This window comes from Pyrgilauda ruficollis, unplaced genomic scaffold (genome assembly GCF_017590135.1).
Source record: "Pyrgilauda ruficollis isolate IOZ18807 unplaced genomic scaffold, ASM1759013v1 scaffold105, whole genome shotgun sequence".
Taxonomy (NCBI): Eukaryota; Metazoa; Chordata; class Aves; order Passeriformes; family Passeridae; genus Pyrgilauda; species Pyrgilauda ruficollis.
Genome location: NW_024508656.1, coordinates 586,716 through 604,924, shown reverse-complemented (window position 1 = coordinate 604,924; position 18,209 = coordinate 586,716). Strand labels below are relative to the sequence as shown.

The following is an 18,209-nucleotide window of genomic DNA, read 5'->3' as shown; positions in this document are numbered from 1 at the left end:
GGAGTTGTATAAAATTCCTGTCATTCCTTGAGCAGCACCGTGCTGGTGTCACTTGGCCACGTGGCTCCATCTTTGGGGTTTGCCAGGGCAGTGGGAGATGCTTTTGGCAGGGGGTTCTGCTGCTCACATCCTGCACACTTGGCAGTTGAGCACAGCTCAGTCTCCTGGCCCAGGAGGCACAGCTGGGACTACACAGGCCCCAGGTCCTGATGTTGGTAATGACAGTCCTTTTACAGCTATTTCCTCTACTGCAGAGATGCTGTGATGTCACTTTTTGACAGGTTTGTTCTGACTTCAGAATCCAAAACCCCTAAATCTACATAAAGTTATGGTCAAACAGCTAATATTTCATCATGACATTTAATGAAACAGTTTTATAAGCTTTCAAACATCAGTCTTGCAAGTTTGAAGCAGCCCTGCACACGTTTTTACAGGCTTTGCAATGTGAGGCTCTTCAAAGTGGATCAATTTTGACAGTCCTGGCAGTTGGCTGTGAGAGTTTTATTGCTTTCTGTTGAATTCCTGTTGTTTATTGTAACATGATAAAAATTGTTACCATATGATAGTCTAATATTCTGGTATTAAGCATTAGGTATTGGGCTGAGGGAAGGGAAGTCAAGAGCAAGTTCCTAATGATGTTTTAACCTTTCATGTGAATGTCATATCAGAAGAGGGAAGTTCTCCTTAGTCCATTAAAGATGGTTTTGGGAAGTGGCAGGTAAAATCAAAGTTCAGATTTAATTACACTCAGACCTTACACTGCCTCCAAGCTGATAACAGAGCCATCAGGCTGAAAATGGGATTATCAAAGTATCTGAGGGTTTTGTCTGTTTTCCTAAAAGCTGCTCATGTATTAAAGCAGATGAACTTGCCTCCTGTGCAGAGCTCTTCCTCTGCAGTGTGAGGAAGAAAGAACAATCCCCTGGCCATTTTGGGGTGGGTTCAGGGGGCTGAGCTGGAGGGTCCCTGGCTGTGCCTACCAGAGCTGGGCCTGTGGCTTTGTGAGACAAAACTGCCTGTGGGTCACTGCCAAGGACCAGAGCCATGCAGAGCCTGGCTCTTGCTGCAGTGGCACTCAGAGCCCGGCCCAGAGCCCTGGGGCAGCTCCCTGCAGGAGGGGCTGCACTGGGGAGTTCCTGGCCAGTGGCCCTGGCTGTCCTGCACGAGTGTCACCTCCTGCACGTGCTCTGCCCTTCCCCTCTTAGCCTGGATGCAAAGGATGCTGTGGGCCTGAGCCCCTGGGGATGCTGCTTGCTCTGTGCCTCCTCTCAGTTCTCTTGTCTTTTGTCTTTTTCAGGGTTCCACAGTCTTGAACTACTGGATTTTTGGCTACTACATGCCTGAAGATGATTGACAGCTAAAGTCAGAATTGGTTCTAGATGCTGTGTAGATGCAAAGCAGCACAATTCTATATCTAAACTTCTTAATCTTTCCTGCTCTCAGTGGTCGTCTTTGAATTTGCTACAAATTCACTGACTTGGAGTAGATGAGTTTCAGAAGCCTATCCTTCCCTGCTGTGAGAAATCCAAAGCTTCACATGTAAATTGTCCGTAGAAACTGAACTCTGATGGCTTGTTTTTCAGATATAAATCAGAAGTCAAGAAAGGACTTGGCCTAATTTATATTGCTTTGCACTTTTGTCTGACTTTAAAGGAAAAAAAAAAACATTCTCCAGTGAAATTTGGGTGCCAAACACATGCCCAGAATGTACAGAGCTTTGCTTTCCAGTCACCACTGTCCTTTAGGCGTTCCCCATGGCAAGTTCAGAGCCCGTTCTGTTCCATAGGTGTACGTTGGACTCTTAGAAATATTTCTGAGCTGCTCAGTAATATTTTTGGATTACAGTTTACTTGTTTCTGCACCAATAATTTCTTTTAAATTAAAGATTCCCTGTAATTCAGGCTAGGTTATCTGAACTAGTTGTATAGCACTGTCTTTTCCTTTGCCCTGTGCTCTGTACTCGCTGTCCTGTGCTTCCTGATGTTTGCTGTAGTCCCCCTCCTTCCCTGTGTGCTTCCCTCATCTCGGATACTGTGTAAGCATGTAGATACCTTGTACATACAGCAGAGCCTCTGGTGCCAGCCTCAGGGTGTCCTGACACTACACACTAACACTCAGCGTGGTGGCACTTGGCAGCAGGATGTCCCAACCCCTGGCACTGGTGGTGACATTATTACCTAGACACTGTCTCTGCAAAAGGAGGTTTTCAGTATTCATTAGTTGGGTTTTTGTTTTGGTTTTTGTTTTGGTTATTTTTTGGTTTTTTTTTTTTTTTTTTTTTTTTTTTTTTTTTGGTTTTTTTTTTTTTAATGGGAGCTACATATTTTAAAATGTAATTTCTAAACTTTTTAAAAATTAAAAACTGTTTAATTTATGTTCTGTATCTTATATTTTTGTGCCGCGGGATTTGCAGCTGTGTGTCTGATACCAGTGGGGCCTCACAGCCCCTGCTGATGTCCTCGGTAGCATTAGTTTGGCTGCTCAGTGGAGAAGATACCATGGGCCAAAGTTCCATTATTTATGTTTCATTTGTGACACTTCCTGATGGTGAGAGGAGCTCGTTCCAGTCACTGCTCTGCTTCCTGTGCCAGTTCCGTGCTGGTGTCCCAGGAGGATCGGCTGCCGCGTCCTGGCTCCTCCATGCTTTTTGTGAGGGAGCCTCCATAGCTGCTTCTTCAGTTCTCACAGTGTCCCCTGTCATCTGTGTGGTCTCACAAACCCCCTGCGTTGTCCTTGGCCAGGAGGAGATGTGGAGCAATGCGAGTGGAGTTTCTGTCGCGGCGGCCCCGTGCCTCTGTGCCCGCGTGCGTGGGGGTCCCAGCTGTGCGGGGAGGGCTGGGCTGGCACGGGCTGTGCTGCCATTCCCTGTCTGTGTCTGTGCCGTGTGTGCTGGCAGCAGCTGTTGGCTCTGTGGGGTTGTTGCCTTTCCCTGTGCAGTCCCGGGCCGGGCGGTGCCGAGGGACAGTGGGGGAGCTCGAGGTGTCACCAGCCCAGCCCAGCAGGTCACCGCAGGGGCTCCCTCCCCACCCTCCCCCTGTTACTCCAGCTATTTATTCATCCAGATGAGCGAATGTGATGAAGTCCAGAAGAGCAAACTCGCTCCTGAGCGTCCATAAGGTCACTTTTTGGTAAGCTTGACAGTAGTTCGTGCAAGTGTCTTACTTTACCCTTCTCATCTAATAGCTTTAATATTAAACTGTTAAAAAAAGATCTGTTGCAGCCCTGAAGAAAAAGGTTCTTTGTTTCTGAAGAGCGGAGTCCTTTTTTTAAAAATGCATGTGTAAGATATAAATTCCTGTTTTTCCTTGGGAGATAATGGTATTTGGACATGCAGTCTAAACTTCTTTGTGCTTTGTGTAACATAGCAGTGGACTTTTGTGATTGGCACCCAAGGAACTCGACTCCTGGGATTCATGGTAGTGATCCTGGCTGCACTCTGGACTTTGTTTTGCTAACCATAATTGAGCAACTGTACATTACTGCGATATTAATGTTTCAAAGCACTGGGATAGTCTAATTCTAACTTGTAATTATGTTTGCCAATTATCTGTTTGGAAAGTTGGTGTATGAACAGCTTCTTGAAACTGTTAAATTGTACAGATATCGTTCATGATCTAAAGCTTTGTACTGTGGAATGTGCTTAATAAAAAAAAGTTTGAACTTAATTTGTCACATGAATGGATGAGTGATGTCACCTCAGCAGAGTTTGGGTGTGAGTTAAGGATGGACTGGAGTAGCCTGGCTGGGGGAGTCCCTGCCCAATAAATGTGTGGAAGGCACAGGGCAATGGAGCCAAACCCATGTGCCACAGCCCAGCTCCTGCTCTGGCACAGGGGGTGGCAGCTGCTGTTTCACCCTTCCCTGTCTTTGGGAGGAACAGTGAGACCTGGAGCTGAGCTCATTCACCCTTCACAGAGGTCTGAACCCCGCTGCTTCTGCAGGAACATCACAAGGAATTTTTCTTTACCAAAAATGCAGATAGAATTTTTAAAATACTACCCATCTCCTGGCTTGTTGAAGCGACCTCCATGCCTTGAGCTGTGCAGAATCTTCCAGGGCTCTGACTCAGGAAAAGCTTTGCCTTGGGCTTTCGTTTGCTGCTGTGCAGTGGCTTGTTCAGTGCTGGGTTTGGTTTGTTCAGTGCTGGGTTTGGGTTTGGTGGGTGTCTGGGAGACACTGACCTGAAAAGGTTTTGGAGGTGCCAGAAACTCCACTAAAAATACAAGCAGTTCTGGCTTAGCATTGGCAAATCCAGGCCTCAGGAGTTACTCCAGTGCAGATGACTTCTTGTTCTCCTTGCCCCACTCTTGATTCTGGATAGGAGTGTTGGAAGCAGTGTTGCTGCTGTCAGGCTGAGGCTGCCCCTGGAGCTGAGTGAGTCCAATCCCCTCTGTTTGGTGCCAGGAGTGCTCTGTGGAAGCACAGCCTGGCCGAGCTCGTAACAGGGTTTTGAAGGCCTTGCTGGATATCCTTATCCAAATAAGCCACAAAAGCTCTGGGATGGATCTGCCGTGTAAACCTTGAGGTTAGGCTTTAACATTCCAGCTCACCTGGGTGGCCTTTGGGTTTGGTTGATTTGTGGGTTTTCCCTTGCAGCCTTTCACAGTTGGCTGTGAATTCCCACCAGAGAACTTCCCAGAGAAGTCATGGAGGCCCCACTCCCCTGGGTGCTCCCACCCATCCTGGGGGGATTTGAGGTCTCTTTGGACTCTCCCCACACACTGTCCTGAGCATGGAGTGCCCGTGGGGCTGGGCCCTGCCCTGGGAGGGTGGGCAATGAGAGCAGGCTGGGCTCCAGGGACCCCACAGGCACTGGGGTCTCTCTCAGGCCTGGCATCTCCTGCCAAGCCCAAACTTCCTGTGGATGGGGTTAGAGCAGCACAATTCCAGAGGGGAAAACTCCATTCAACCTGGCCTTGAACACTTCAGGGATCCAGGGGCAGCCACAGCTGCCCACCCTCCCAGGGAACAATTCCTAATTCCCAATATCCATCCATCCCTGCCCTCTGGCAGTGGGAGCCATTCCCTGTGTCCTGTCCCTCCATCCTTTGTCAATTGTCTCTCTCCATGTTTCCTGGGGCTCCTTCAGGCCCTGCAAGGTCACAGTGAGCTCACCCCAAAGCTTCTCCTCTCCAGGTGAACATTCCCAGCTGTGCCAGCCTTTCCTGCCAGCAGAGCTGCTCCATCCCTCTGCCCATCCTGGAGCCTCCTCTGGCCTGGCTCCAGCAGCTGCAGCTCCTCCCTGTGCTGGGCCAGGGCTGGGGCAGCTCTGCAGGTGGGCTCTCACCTGCTGCCCACACTGGGGAGATGAAGGGAGAAAACGGACCTTTGGAAAAGACCCTTTTCTGCTCCTCATCCCAGCAGAGCTTTTGCTAAAAATCCCAGGCCAGGCCCAGTCTCCAGGATCACTCCCCGGCCTGGGCTGTGCTGCCTGACAGCAGTGCCCATCCCTGCAGAGGGAAAAGCTCCCCTGGGATGCTGCTCTGGTACCCAGACTCTCCATGGTGTCTGTGTGCGCTGTCCCGGTGTCACAGCCCCGGCTCTGTGACAGTGACAGGATTTGGGGCTGCCCTGCCCCGCAGCCCCCAGCTGCTGCTGCTTGGCAGGGCAGGGGGATGGAGCCAGCGTTGGCTTCTCCAAGCTCCAGCTTTTCCCTGGATGCATTAAACACATTTGTGCAATGCTCTGTGCTGCTGGAACAGAACTTAAGTCACTCGTTAATCACTCACAAACCAGGACCAAACGGTTCTGGGCAGTGGGTGCTCCATGGCAGAGCTCCTGCCCTCTGCAGAACTGTTCTGCAGCAGAATAGAACTCAGGGCAGGGGATAAGAGAAATCAGCAGAGATTATCCAAGCCTGTAGGTAACAGCCTCTCGGAACACCTCTGGGCACTGCAGCAGGATGAGGGACTGCAGTGAGTTGAGGCCTCTCTGGTTCAGGCTGTCTGAGCTCACTCAGTCTCCCTGAGTGTTTCTACCATCACCAAACACATGGCACATGCCCACTAAAATCTGTGAGCGCTGACTGAAGTGGTTCATTTTTGTCCTTAGTAGATTTTTGTTTTGTTTTAGTAACGAGATTATTTTCTAAAAATGTTGTAAACAGTAATTTAACAGATCAAAATCGCAATTGAACCAAAGAGAATCCCGCAGAATTTTCCTTGGGCTTTGTACATCTCTGGACAGGAGCTGGTTGTATCCAGCCGGGTACAAGGGATGGGCACCTTTTGTCTTCCCTTAGGAACGGCCCCGCTGCCTTCCCTGAGCACCAGCAGCGCTGTGGGAGCGCTAATTGGGAACCGTAATTGGTTACGGCTGCCTCTGGGAAGGTTTGCAGGGACCACCCTCTCTCCCGTCTCGTCTTTCCCAGCGTCTGCTCGGGGCTGAGCCCAGAGCACCCCCCGGCCGGATGATGTTCCGTGGCAGAGGAATTCAGGGATGGTCTGTGGGATTTCTGTATCACCACGGGGAGGCTCCGCGCCCGAGGGTGACCCCGCTGCTCTCGCAGGTCTCTGTCGCCCCTGATGAGCTCTGCAGGTCCTGCAGTCCCTCCCTGCAGCTCCTTGGGGGTGGATTGAGCGGGGAAAGGCACTGGGAGCTCTCTGCAGACATCTCGGTGACTCCCAGTGCCGGGTCTGCTTTGGACTCTGGCAGGGACATCCCGCAGGGACATCCCGCTGGGACATCCCTCCGGCTCCTCCCCAGAGCCCCGGGCAGCCCTGGACCCGGCTAGCTCCCAGCCTTGTTCCCAGTCCCAGCGGCTGCTACGGGACCGGAGCTGCGCAAGGGAAGGTCCGAACCAGCAGCATCGGGTTTGGGCACGAACCCGCCCCCCCAGACCGGGGCTGTCCGGAGCGGGGAAGAGGAAAGAGGCGCCGGGGGCGGGTTGCCCCAAACCTTTCCTTTCCCTGGGGTGGGAGAGGAAATCGCTCCGGGTTCCACACGTGGAGCCTCGGTTTTAGAGGGGGAGGCACAGGCGGGGAAGCGCCTGCTCTGCCCGACCCTCCGCGCTGCCGGTCCCGTCCCGCCGCTCCTCCGCAGGGCACCCCGTCCCCGTGTGCCCGCTCCCCCCGATCCCGCCTCCAGGGCACGGGGCTGGCAAGGGCAGGAGGGAACGGGAGCAGCAGCCCGTGGGCACCGCAAGAACGGGCGGCGGGGAAGGAAGACCTGCTCTGTCCTCACTGCACCAATTCCTTGGCGAGGCCAGCGTGGCTCTGGCTCAGCACCTCCCGGGTGACGGAGGAGGGGACAGTGACGGGGACGGCTCGGGCAGGTCGCGCCCCTTCCCGAGAGAGCCGGTCCGGACCGCCGAGCGCGGCCCCTGCCCGGCCCGGCTGCTCCCCGAGGTTCCGCAGCCCCTCAGGAGCTCCTGGCCGCCAGGTCCCGGCCGGGTGGCTCCATGGGGCGAGGGGACTCCCTTCCCTCGGGGGTGGCGCTGCTCCTGCTCCTCCTGGCTGTCCCTCAGAGCGGAGCTCAGCCCAAGGCCGAGCCCTGGAGCCAGCTGAGCGCGGGCACCGCCGGGCGCTGCTCCAGAGCCCCGAGGGCACGGGCGATGCTCTGCCCCTAAATCGCAGCTCGGGACACATAATCCTGACTTCACACTTTTTCCCAGACAATATCTTTCCATATAATCTTAATGATTCCTGCTGCAATAACAAATAGGCAGCCCTGAGAATAACTTCACACTTAATTGCTTGTGCCAAGAATCTCACCACTTGGCCCTTCTCTGGGTGTTTTCCCTCCAATCCATCTGCACAAACAGAAGTGGGCCAGTTCTGTGCCTCAGGAATGAGGAGATAAAAAGGCAATAATTTATTTTTCCACCAAAGCTAGAAGTATTTTATAGAATTTGCTAAAGTTTTTGTTTCAGGAAATTTCATCATGTCTCCAGGAAAAAAAAAAAGCACCTAATTGGCCTCAGATTTTCTAACTCCCTTTTCATTTTTGTAATATGAGGAGGTCTAGGTCATCTCAAGGTCACTGCAGTTAGTGTTGCTTTAGTGCACCTCTGTGGATACCTCGTTTCTGCAGCAGTTTTTCCTTGAAAAACAGCCCCAGCCTGCTGCTGTAACAGCCACTTTCCTTGGCAACCAGTTGCATTCCTTTAGCATATGGAAATATTTTTTAAAACACATAACATATAAGGCTGCTTGTAGGTGAAATTCTCCAACAGAAATGGAGCAAATGCTTCTAAGCCCGTTCAATGGTGCTGTAAAAAAAAGAAAGCTTGTAACAGAGAGCTGCCATTTCCCATTATCTACACTGGCATCTTGATGTCAAAATAAAATGCTGGTGGTTATCAAATTAATAAAAATGTTTTGCTTGGGAAAAATTTAATTTTACCACCCTCCCAAGGCTTCCTGGTGTGTTGCCATGTTGGTTTACATGGCTTCAGGTGGTGAGGTCATTCCAGCCTGGGCTTAGTTTGATTTTTTGGTCTATCTCGGTAAAGCTGTGGATTCCAAATCTTTTGTTTTAGGAAAAATTGTTACGTGGTATCTTGAAAATGTAACAAATGCTGAGTCTGCATCTGCTGGAGAAATAAGAGTTCAAAAGAAAGAAGTGTTTGTACCTGAATGACCAGATTTTTCTGAACAGGTAAGGCCAAAAAAGAGAGGAGGCACCATCACAGAATCCCAGAATGATTTGGGTTGGAAGAGACATTAAAGCTCATCCAGCTGAGCTGGATCCATGCCCTGAGTTACTGCTCAAGGTTTTCCTTCTGAAGGACCAGCCCAGGCTAGAATTACTGGGGGTTTCAACTGCAGATTTAAAGCAAATCTGATGCTTTCTACAATACCCACATATTGCCTCCATCTGGGTTGGTGCCTTTGTGCTGCTGCTGTCAAAACCTGGCAAAATTTTGCAAATTCACAAAGGAAAAGCCCAAATGCAAATGAAAACTGGAGGGCAAGCCTGGGCAGGTGTGTGCAGGGAAAAGCTCCTGGTCCCTGATCCTTTACACAACAGAGTATTTTAAATTTGCTGAGGAAGGGCAAACTGCCTGGATTTGAGGGGAAGATAAACAGAGATGATGGAGCAGTGAGATCCTTGGGGATCTGCCACAGCCCTGGTGCATCTTCCCAAGCCTTGGGAGGGCTCAGGGAAACAAGGAGCAGCTCCTGGAGCTGGGCACAGCCAAAGGGCTTACACAGCTGGGCCAGCTGCAGCCTCTGCCAAGTTCCTGGTGGCAGCTCCTGGCCTGCCAGGCTGGGAAAGGACCCCAGAACTCGGTGATGTCACATCCAGAAATTAATTACAAGCAGGACTTGGAAAAAGTTGTTGTGGAAGTGGTTGTGTTCCCATAGGAGAATTTTTTTTTTTTTTTTCTGGCACACACGTGCTTCAGCAGAGGGCTGGGCTGGACCCTGGGGCTGAGGGATGTCTGTGTTTGTTGGTTAAACAAAGGGAGAGCATGTGCTGCAGCTGGAGTCTCCTGATGGAGGTTCCTGGTTCCCTGCTCTGACCTTGCAGCCCCTCTGGCACAGGGTGGGGTGTGCCTGTGCTTGTTCATCCTGAGAAAACGACTGTCTTTTCCCTAGCAGTACCCTTATTGCTTTGGGAGGAATTGTGCCCAGTGCCAGGCACACCTCCCACTGTCCCAGGCTGCTTCCAGCCCTTTCCAGCCTGGCCTTGGGCACTGCCAGGGATCCAGGGGCAGCCACAGCTGCTCTGGGCACCCTGTGCCAGGGCCTGCCCACCCTCATGGGGGAATTTCTTCCTCAATAGTCTCAACCTGCTCTCTTTCAGTTTGAACCCATTCCCCCTTGTCCTGTCACCACAGCTGCTGATGAATTGTCCCTCTCCAGGTTCCCTGCAGCCCCTTCAGACCCTGGCAGGAGCTTTGAGGTCTCCACACAATCTTCCTGTTCCCAATCCTCACACCCGGCTGGATTTTTGGTGAGCGTAGCATGGTTTGTTTGCACCTCCTGCTTCATCCTGAACACATTTTGCCATATTAGGCAAATAATAGAACTGGAAAAGACAGCAGTAACAAATCCCAAGTTTTTCTGTGGATGATTTCCTGCAAACACTCATTTCTAGGAGTCTGCTGGCCAGAACTGGCTGAACACCCCTGCCCACTGAGCTTCTTTCTCAGAGTGCAGGTGAATTATTTGCCATGACTTGCCCTTGGCTATTTTCTGAGGGTGATTAATGATGTACCTTGGGTGCTCTTCTCTTGTTTTGCTTTTTCTCTCCATGACCAGAGAACTGAAACAAGAGCAGTGAAATGAGGAAACTCAAGTTGCCACTTGGACTTCCAGCAGGAATTCCAGAGCCAGCACACATTCATGTGAGAGCTGGCTAGACTCACTCCTTGCACTGCCTCTGTGACCTCCTGGCAGATCCTCAGCCCACTGCTGAGTGTTTAACTTGTCCCCTGTGACACAGCCCAAACATGCTGGGCCATGCTCCTTCCCAGCTCCTGCAGGCACAACAGGCATCCAGATGATCTTCCTTTTTAAGGAAAATCAACACTTTCAGGAACCTCATGGACTGGACATGCATCCTTTTTCTCAGCCAGGGCTGTGGTGTGGTGTGAGGAGAGCCTGGAATTCCTGTAGGCCACAGGACCAGGGATTGAGGGCAATGGCAACACAAACCCAAGGCAAGCTTTAATTCAGCTTATTGTGAGACAGTTCATGGTCACCTGTGCCACAGCAGGGTTTTCTTTCTCCTGCCTGAGGGGAGCCCAGCACAAATCCAGCCCCATTCCCAGTAACCCAAGCCCCAGAGGCAGCAGGGTTGCCAGGATGTGTCTGGGCTGGGGCTGGGGATTCTCAGCTGAGCCCCTCAGCCACACGGGGCTGGCGCTGCTCTGGGAGGGGCTGGGCACCACTGGGATGGTTTGAGCTGGAAGGGAAGGCAATGCCCCCAAACCCAGGTCAGCTTTCAGAGGCAGTGGCCAGTGCAGCAGTTTAAAGCCCAGCTCTGAGCAGGTTGCAGGGCTGCAGAGAGGCCGTGGTGGATATGGAAATGCTTTCTTTTTCCAGACCTGGCAATGAGTTCCATGCCATTCCTTTGTGATTTCAGGGCTGGTGGAGATGTGGAGCTGCAGTAGCTCCTGTTCCAGCTCCAGGCAGGGAGGAGGTGAGCTGTGTCTGCTCTTCACACACAGCAGAGGAGCAGGTGGGTTCTGGACTCACACATCCACAAAAATGACATTTTGGTGCCACAAAGGGCTGTCACAGCTCCTGTGAAAAGCCTGGGCTGAACCTGGAATGCCAGAGTCAGGTTGCATGTGGAAATGGGGGTGTAGAAGCCAGACCCAAAGGAAGGGATGTGGGGGATCTTGCAGCCCAGGCTGCATCCCTGTCCCAGGTGGAGACTTGGATCTACAAACAGAGCCACTGCAACATCTCACCTGTGTGAGCTGATCCTGCACCTGTTTGGTTAAAAACCATCAGCAATGCCCTTCCTGAGCCTTCTCTGTGCTGCTTCCCTTCCTGCAAAACAAACAGGAACTGGGCTGTGGGGGGAATGTTCTCGTGGCAGTTCTACACAGAACAAAAATGCACATACGACCTTGGCATCTGCTTCTTTTCCCCAATAAATTGCAAAATCAACACACACAAATATGTTTATGTGAACAGGCCAGAAAAACAGCTGGTTCATCAAAGCAAAGGGGCACGCTTGTCTCTGCTGGGCCAGTGTTCAGCAGGCTCCCATGTATTTATAAAGTGAGAAAGTGGAGCATATTTGAACATGCAGGTGTATAAATATTCCTGCCAGACCTGCTGGAGTGTTTGAAGTCTCCCTCAAACCGCTGCTCTGACTCACCCCTTCCCAGGGATTGTGCCCTGGGGGGAGCTGCTCTGCCAGCCAGGAGCTGGCCCCTCTGGCAGCCCTGGACAGCCCTGCCCAGAGGGATTGTGCCCAGGACAGCCCCAGCTCTGCCCTCCTTCAGCCCCGGCCAGGGCAGGGCTGGCTGAGAGGGTCAGGGTGGCTCCATGGAGGTGCTGCCAGCAGATGCGGGGCTGAGCATTTTTTCCTTGGCCTGGCACCTGTGGAAGGAGGCTGCAGCTTCCCTGCCAGCATGGAAAATCCAGCTCAGTTCTGAAGCCTATGGACTTATTGTTAAAACCCCCCAGTAATCCTGAGCAGGGAGAGCAGAGCAGCAGTGCTGGCACAGGGACACAAAGTGCAGATGCAGCACAAATATTCTGTCAGGTGCTTCCCAGCCCTGCCTTCCTCTGGGTGCTGTCACTGCTGCACATGGAAAAGTAAATCCTTTCATAATAAAACACATGCACTCCCCCAGCCCAGGCACACACCTGCACAGCCAGAACCCAGCACAGCCTTCCCCACAAAGCTCCTGGAAGGTTTCTGTCACTGTGGAGCAATCTGGGTCTTCATCTAAGCTGCAGCCAGCCCAGCACAGGCTGATGTGCTTCTACAAAATGAGTTTCCACAGATTAAATCTCCTTTTCTCTGTGTAGGTGTGTAGCTGGAGTGTCTAAAGCTAAATAAAACAATTATTAACATATTTTTCTCAGATAGAACCTTTTTTCTTTCTTTCTTTCTTTTTTTTTTTAATGGGTCTTCTATGCAGAAAGGTTAGAGTAGAATCACAGAATGGTTTGCGTTGAAAGGGACTTTAAAGATCATCCAGTCCCACCCCCTGCCAAGGGCAGGTGCTCCCAAGGTGCTCCAGGTTCTGTCCAGCCTGGCCTTGGACACTGCCAGGGATCCAGGGGCATTTGGGTGATGTGGGCTGTAAATAGCCTTAGACTGAATTTTGATGTAGAAAGTTGAGAATAATTGTTTCTGTGGTTCCTGCTGAAGGAGCTCCCTAATATGAACAGTATTTCCTCCAGGATAAAGAAAGTCAGGAATTTTACCTTATACTGTGAGCTGAAGAAATCATGGGTGTTACCTGATTGGATTTTCCAATCTTAGAGTTTATTTTCATTATATTATCAGAATTTTCTAATTCTGGTAAGCTCTATGGAAGAGCTTGTCCAGCTTGCACTGACTCTCAACAATGGAATAACAACCCCTGTCCTGGATCCATTCCCACATCTGCCCATCCCACCTTCCCCTTGCTTATCAGGACACTGATGAAAGCCACTAGATGTCACTGCTATATTGCACTAATGAAGTTAAAATAATATTTTTCTGGCAATAAATGTTCTGACTCATAAGGAAGTTGGTTTATAAAAGCTGTGGATAGTTTGGATTCCTTCCAGTTAAAAACAAAACAAAACTTTTTCTTTTCTTTTTTATTTCACTAAAAATATTGGATCCAAGTTCAAAATACTCATTTCACAAATAACATTGATTTGTATTTTAAAAGGAGGGATACTTTGAAGTTAATACCAAGTAAAGAAACGTGGTCTGTGGCTCTGCGAACTGAGATGATGGGAAAAATTTGTATCTGAAGGTCTGCAGTGCTAAAGATGAGGCTTGACTAAAGGCAGGGCTGGAGATGGTCAGGAATACTCCTGTTCCTGTGCTTGGCAGAGAGGGAGGCAAAGGGCCAGTGAAATAACAGTAATAGCAGCAATAATATTCTATTAATGTGCCTTTCATGGCCCAGGCTTCCCACTGCAGGGCAGGACAATCATCCCTTCACTCAGCAGCAGCAGGAGCCGCCCTTGGCAGCTGTCAAACATCCCTTTGGGAAGGGCTGCTCCAGCCCCAAACACCAGCAGGGCCTTTGGGGAGCAGGTGAAGTATTTTAATGGGCCAGGCTTTGCCCACAGTGCTGAGGCTCCTCAAATTCCTTCATTGGTTTCTCTCTTCCGCAAGGGAAGGGTGTTTTGGGTTTGGGTTTTGTGTTTTAAGGCTTTGGTCATTGCAAAAAAACTGGCAGGTGAGCTCAAATTTAACTGCTTCTGGGAAGAAATGTAATGTATCTCAAGTGGCTACCTGAGGATTCCCTCCCCAAATGAATCCTTGGATTTTTCTCCTGATGTCACGAGGACAAGGACTGGCTGCTGCAGGTAATGGGAAAATCGTGAACTCCTGATAGTGGAAGATGCAGAGAATGTCCTAAAAATGAGCTAAAAAATGCTCACCCTCATCTGTCATGGGAAGCTCTTTTTTGGAGATGAAGAATGCAAAAATGGGATGGGATGGGATGGGATGGGATGGGATGGGATGGGATGGGATGGGATGGGATGGGAGGGGTATTTTTGCCCTGTGGAATTTCTTTACCTTCTCTCTACCAGTAAGTGAGCTGAACATGTTCATGCCCTTTGGGAACCAGCATTTTGGTGTGGGTGTAAGAACACAAATTAGAAGGTCATTTTTGGGCCTGTTCCCACCCCTTCATGATTTTTTTTTATCCCAGTAGAAGGAGCTGAAGTTATTGGCAATTTACTGAGAACTATTTCCTACTGTGAGGAGGAGCCTGAGTGCAGCTGCAGCTGAGCAGAGCCCCATCCCTGTGCCTGGAGCAGGAAATGTGGCTGCTTTGGGATTCCTGCCCACAAGGGTGGAGAAGAGCCATGCTGCGGGTACTTGTGTGAAGGAAAACAATTTGGGTTCTTGGCAGGAGTGGGTTTAGTCTATGTCCTCTGTGGAATGTGGGGGTGAAATGAGTGTACCCCATGCTCTGCATTTTGACCACACAGCAGCAGCTCCTTGGCTGCCTTGGACCAGCACCAAAGGTGGGTAAGGGGCTTTCTGAAGTGGCTGGGCTAGGCTCAAAGCCTGAGACACAGCCCACTGTGCACGGGAAGTGCCTCCTATGTGCCTGCTCTGCCCCGGGGATGCCTTTGTTTTCATGTTAATTAGGACAACTGGAGGGGGTGAACTTCTGTTTTGGGAAGCACTTGGGGACTAATGGTGCTGTATCACTGCAGGCTCTAATTAATCACCTGACATCCAGCAAAAACTCATCCAGAGGCATCCCCAGACACCCAGGGTAACTGGAACTGGAGGGAAATCTCTCCTGATGGGCAGTGCTACAGAGTTTGTGCGTTCCACATCCAGGTAAACTCCCAGCTGGAGCGGGACTGAGACAGAGAAACACAGAAAGGCAAGAATAACTCACTTCCCTGGCTCAAGTTACTGACAAAGGCATGAAAGCCTCAGCCTGGAGGATAAATTATGAGCTATCAACCCAACCAGAGCCATAATAAGAAAGGAGGAATCAGATGAGTAAGGCAATAGGGGAAAAGCAAACACTGTGAGTAATGGCAAGACAAGGTTGGTTCCCTAGAAGTTGTCTAACCACATTAGATAGCACAGCTCAGTGGCTGGGGCTGGGCCCAGTGTCTAGAGAATAAATCAAATGGGTTTTTTGTTATTGATAAAACATTCTCTCTACAGCAGATGGATTTAATATTTCCTGGATCCATACTGTTGAAGCCCAGCAGTGGGGATGCTTTTCCAGGTCTGCACTATTGATAGCTTTGTTTCCAAGGGGTGCAGACTCCCAGAGTTCTCTCAGGACTTGTTGCTATAAACTGTGAAGGGAGGATTTTTGTCTCTCTCTCCTTTGAGTCCTTCCTCAGTTTATTGACTTCCTTTGCTCCTGATCCACTTCACTTCCCCGGGCCCAGTTAATTCCTCCCACTTCCTTCTCTCCCCTGCTCCTTCTTTCCTGGCACTTCCATGCTCTCCCTGCTCAGGGTGTGGGGACCATGGATTGGGAAGAAATCCTTGACTGTGGGAGTGTGAGGCACAGGCACAGGGCGCCCAGAGAACCTGAGGATGCCCACTGGGTTCTGTGCATGAACACATCCAGCTGCCATGAGACCCTGTAAATCCATAGGAATTGAGGTATCAGCACTGCCAGCTTCCTCAGTGGGGCTGTGTGATCTGACCCGGGCTCTGGAATGAGGGAGGTGCAAAGGCCCTGGGCTAAACCCCCACCAAAAGGCTTTTGCCCATGGGAGTTAGCATTCTGCCCTCTCTCATCTTTCAGCTCTGAACCCAGCCTTCCATTCTCTGAACAAGCTGTGGGTGCTCTCCCTGCTCTCTGCCAGGCGTAGGCTGGCTCTGTAGGCCAGGCTCTCTGCCTGGAGGGGACCAGAGTGGTTGATTTGGTCTGGGATTATCTTCAGATAGAAACTGTTAATTCCAGACAAGTGTGGGACCTGGGACAGCCCACCAGTGTGAGAGCTGCCCCCTGCCCTGGCCAAGGGCAGCATTCCCATCACAACAAGCTCTAATTACACAAGCAGTTAATAGAAATGGCAGGAGGACTGAGTGCCTGGGAGGGAAGGTGAGCTTTGGATGTGGAGAAAATACAAAATGGTCCTTAAGTCACATGGCTGTAACTCTTTCAAAGCCCACCATTACACACAAAATATATTGACCACAAATAAGTCAAGAAAAGAGCAAACGCTGGGGCCAAGTGCCCTGGCAGTTCTGTAGGACCAATTCTGCCCCAATCCTGAGCCTAAGCTTAGATTATATTTTTCAGCAGAAAACTTATATATACAATTAAGAATCAAGTTTATCCTCCCATGCTTTTTGCTGTCCTTCAACAGTAGAAAAGGGAATCACTGCAAAAAGTTTTGAGTAACAGAAAAAAAAAACTTAGCTGTTAGTGATTAGTGGTTTATTTATTTTCTCAACTAATTCGTTAAGAGAAACTGAATTTAATGTCTTACTCAGCCTGTAAAGCCTTCCTCCTCATCTCCTCCAGCCCACTTCCTCTGAGTTCAGCACTTCCTGCAGGTAGATGTGATGCTCCCTGTTGTTCCATAATGACTAAGTTCTCTTGAATTGTGCTATGGTTTAATAACAACAGGAATTAGGTTTGCTGCTACCAAAACCATTTCATTATGACACATCCAAAGACACAAAACCCTCTTGTGCAATAATAAGGGGAAAAAAGGAAATCTTTCCATCCACTTGTACAGAAGAAGCCTAGAGAGATCAGTGCTATAATAAGAAGAAAACAAACATGATTCAGTTTAGAAAAATGCAGCTAATATGTCTACTGGAAACTGCAAGTACTTAATCAAACAGGGATTTGTTAGACATGACCTGGGAGTTATGGGAGACAGCAAATGAGATATTAAACAGACAATTAGGCTTTTTGCTGAAATGGCACTGTCAGCATGGGATTTGGGATATTGTGTTCAGCTGTGTGCATCCCAAATGGATGGGAGGTACAAAGGCATTGTGGGGATTGAGTAGCCATGAAATAAGCACATGAAGGACACAAAGGAATTGGAAAAGAAATGGGGAAATAATTCATAAGAAAGCAAATACTGAGGGTTTAACTAAGGGATGCCACAAGGAAGGGCGAAGGAGTTCAAGTCTGGGAAAGCCCTAAAGGGAAGAGGAGCCACACAGGGAAACACATGAGGGAGACTCTGAAGGGTGTGAGGAAAGACAGTAACAGGCTGACAAGCAAGAAAGGACTGAGACCTCTTAACGCTCATAACAGCTACTCCATCCTTTCCTTTTATTTAGAATAAATACACAGCAGGACCAGGAAACACTGGACTAGCAGCTGGAGTAACTTCGGGCAAGAAGAGGAAAAAAGGCTAAGACAGCAGAAACGAGGTGTCCTGACTTGACTATATGATGCTTGTATCCCCAGTCATCTGTTCTGTTGATGCTGACTTGTTCCAGAGTGAAGGGGGAGGGAAGAAGCCGCAGTTTGTTTCAGACACAGTGCTCACTCCTCCGCGTTCCTGCTCCTGGACTGCGTTGTCTGCGGATGGACAGACAGCGGGACAGAGTCTCCTTGGCTTTTAGTTAGTTTTAGCTAGCTGAGGCGGAGAAGTTCCCCGGACTGTGTTTTTTCCCTTTTCTTTGGGCTGTTCAAACCGGCTCTGGCCTGAACCCCAGCAGGGCGGCGGCAGCTCCGCCTGTGGCCGGGCCGGGCCGGGGCCGCGGCGTCTCCAGCGCCGAGGCCTGCTCAGAGGCTGAGGGACTGCTCTGGGTTGGTCATCTCTGCTGGAGCAGCAAGAGCTTCTAGTGTTTAATATTGTTTGGGTTCTATTGTTTAATATACAGTTTTTTCCACTTTTCTCCAAGGAGGTGTTTTTTCCCAAGCCGGTTTGGGGAGGGGCCAATTGAATCTGCTTTTCTAGAGGAACCCTTTGGGGGTTCTCTCCCAGATTTGCCCTGAACCAGGGCATGAGGTCAGTCTGTAAGCTCAGGGCTGATCCACTCTCGTCTCACTGGTGCACTTTGGGGTTTTCATGTCCCAGCTCCAGCAGGTCCGAAGGCTGGGTCAGGTTTAGTGGGGCTTATTCAGTTCTCTTGTGGAAATGCGGTGAACTTTCTAACTGGGC

General features: G+C 50.1%; 1 protein-coding gene across 2 annotated transcripts in view; it reads left to right on the top strand.

Annotated features, from left to right (window-relative positions):
* FBXW11 (F-box and WD repeat domain containing 11) overlaps nucleotides 1–3,662 on the top strand; it is a 48,728-nt gene extending 45,066 nt beyond the window's left edge. For both annotated transcript variants that reach the window (XM_041470153.1, XM_041470158.1), the window contains exon 13: nucleotides 1,298–3,662. The gene's annotated coding sequence lies outside the window, so the exon portion shown is untranslated. The remainder of the gene's footprint in view (nucleotides 1–1,297) is intronic.
* Nucleotides 3,663–18,209: the final 14,547 nt, after the last annotated feature.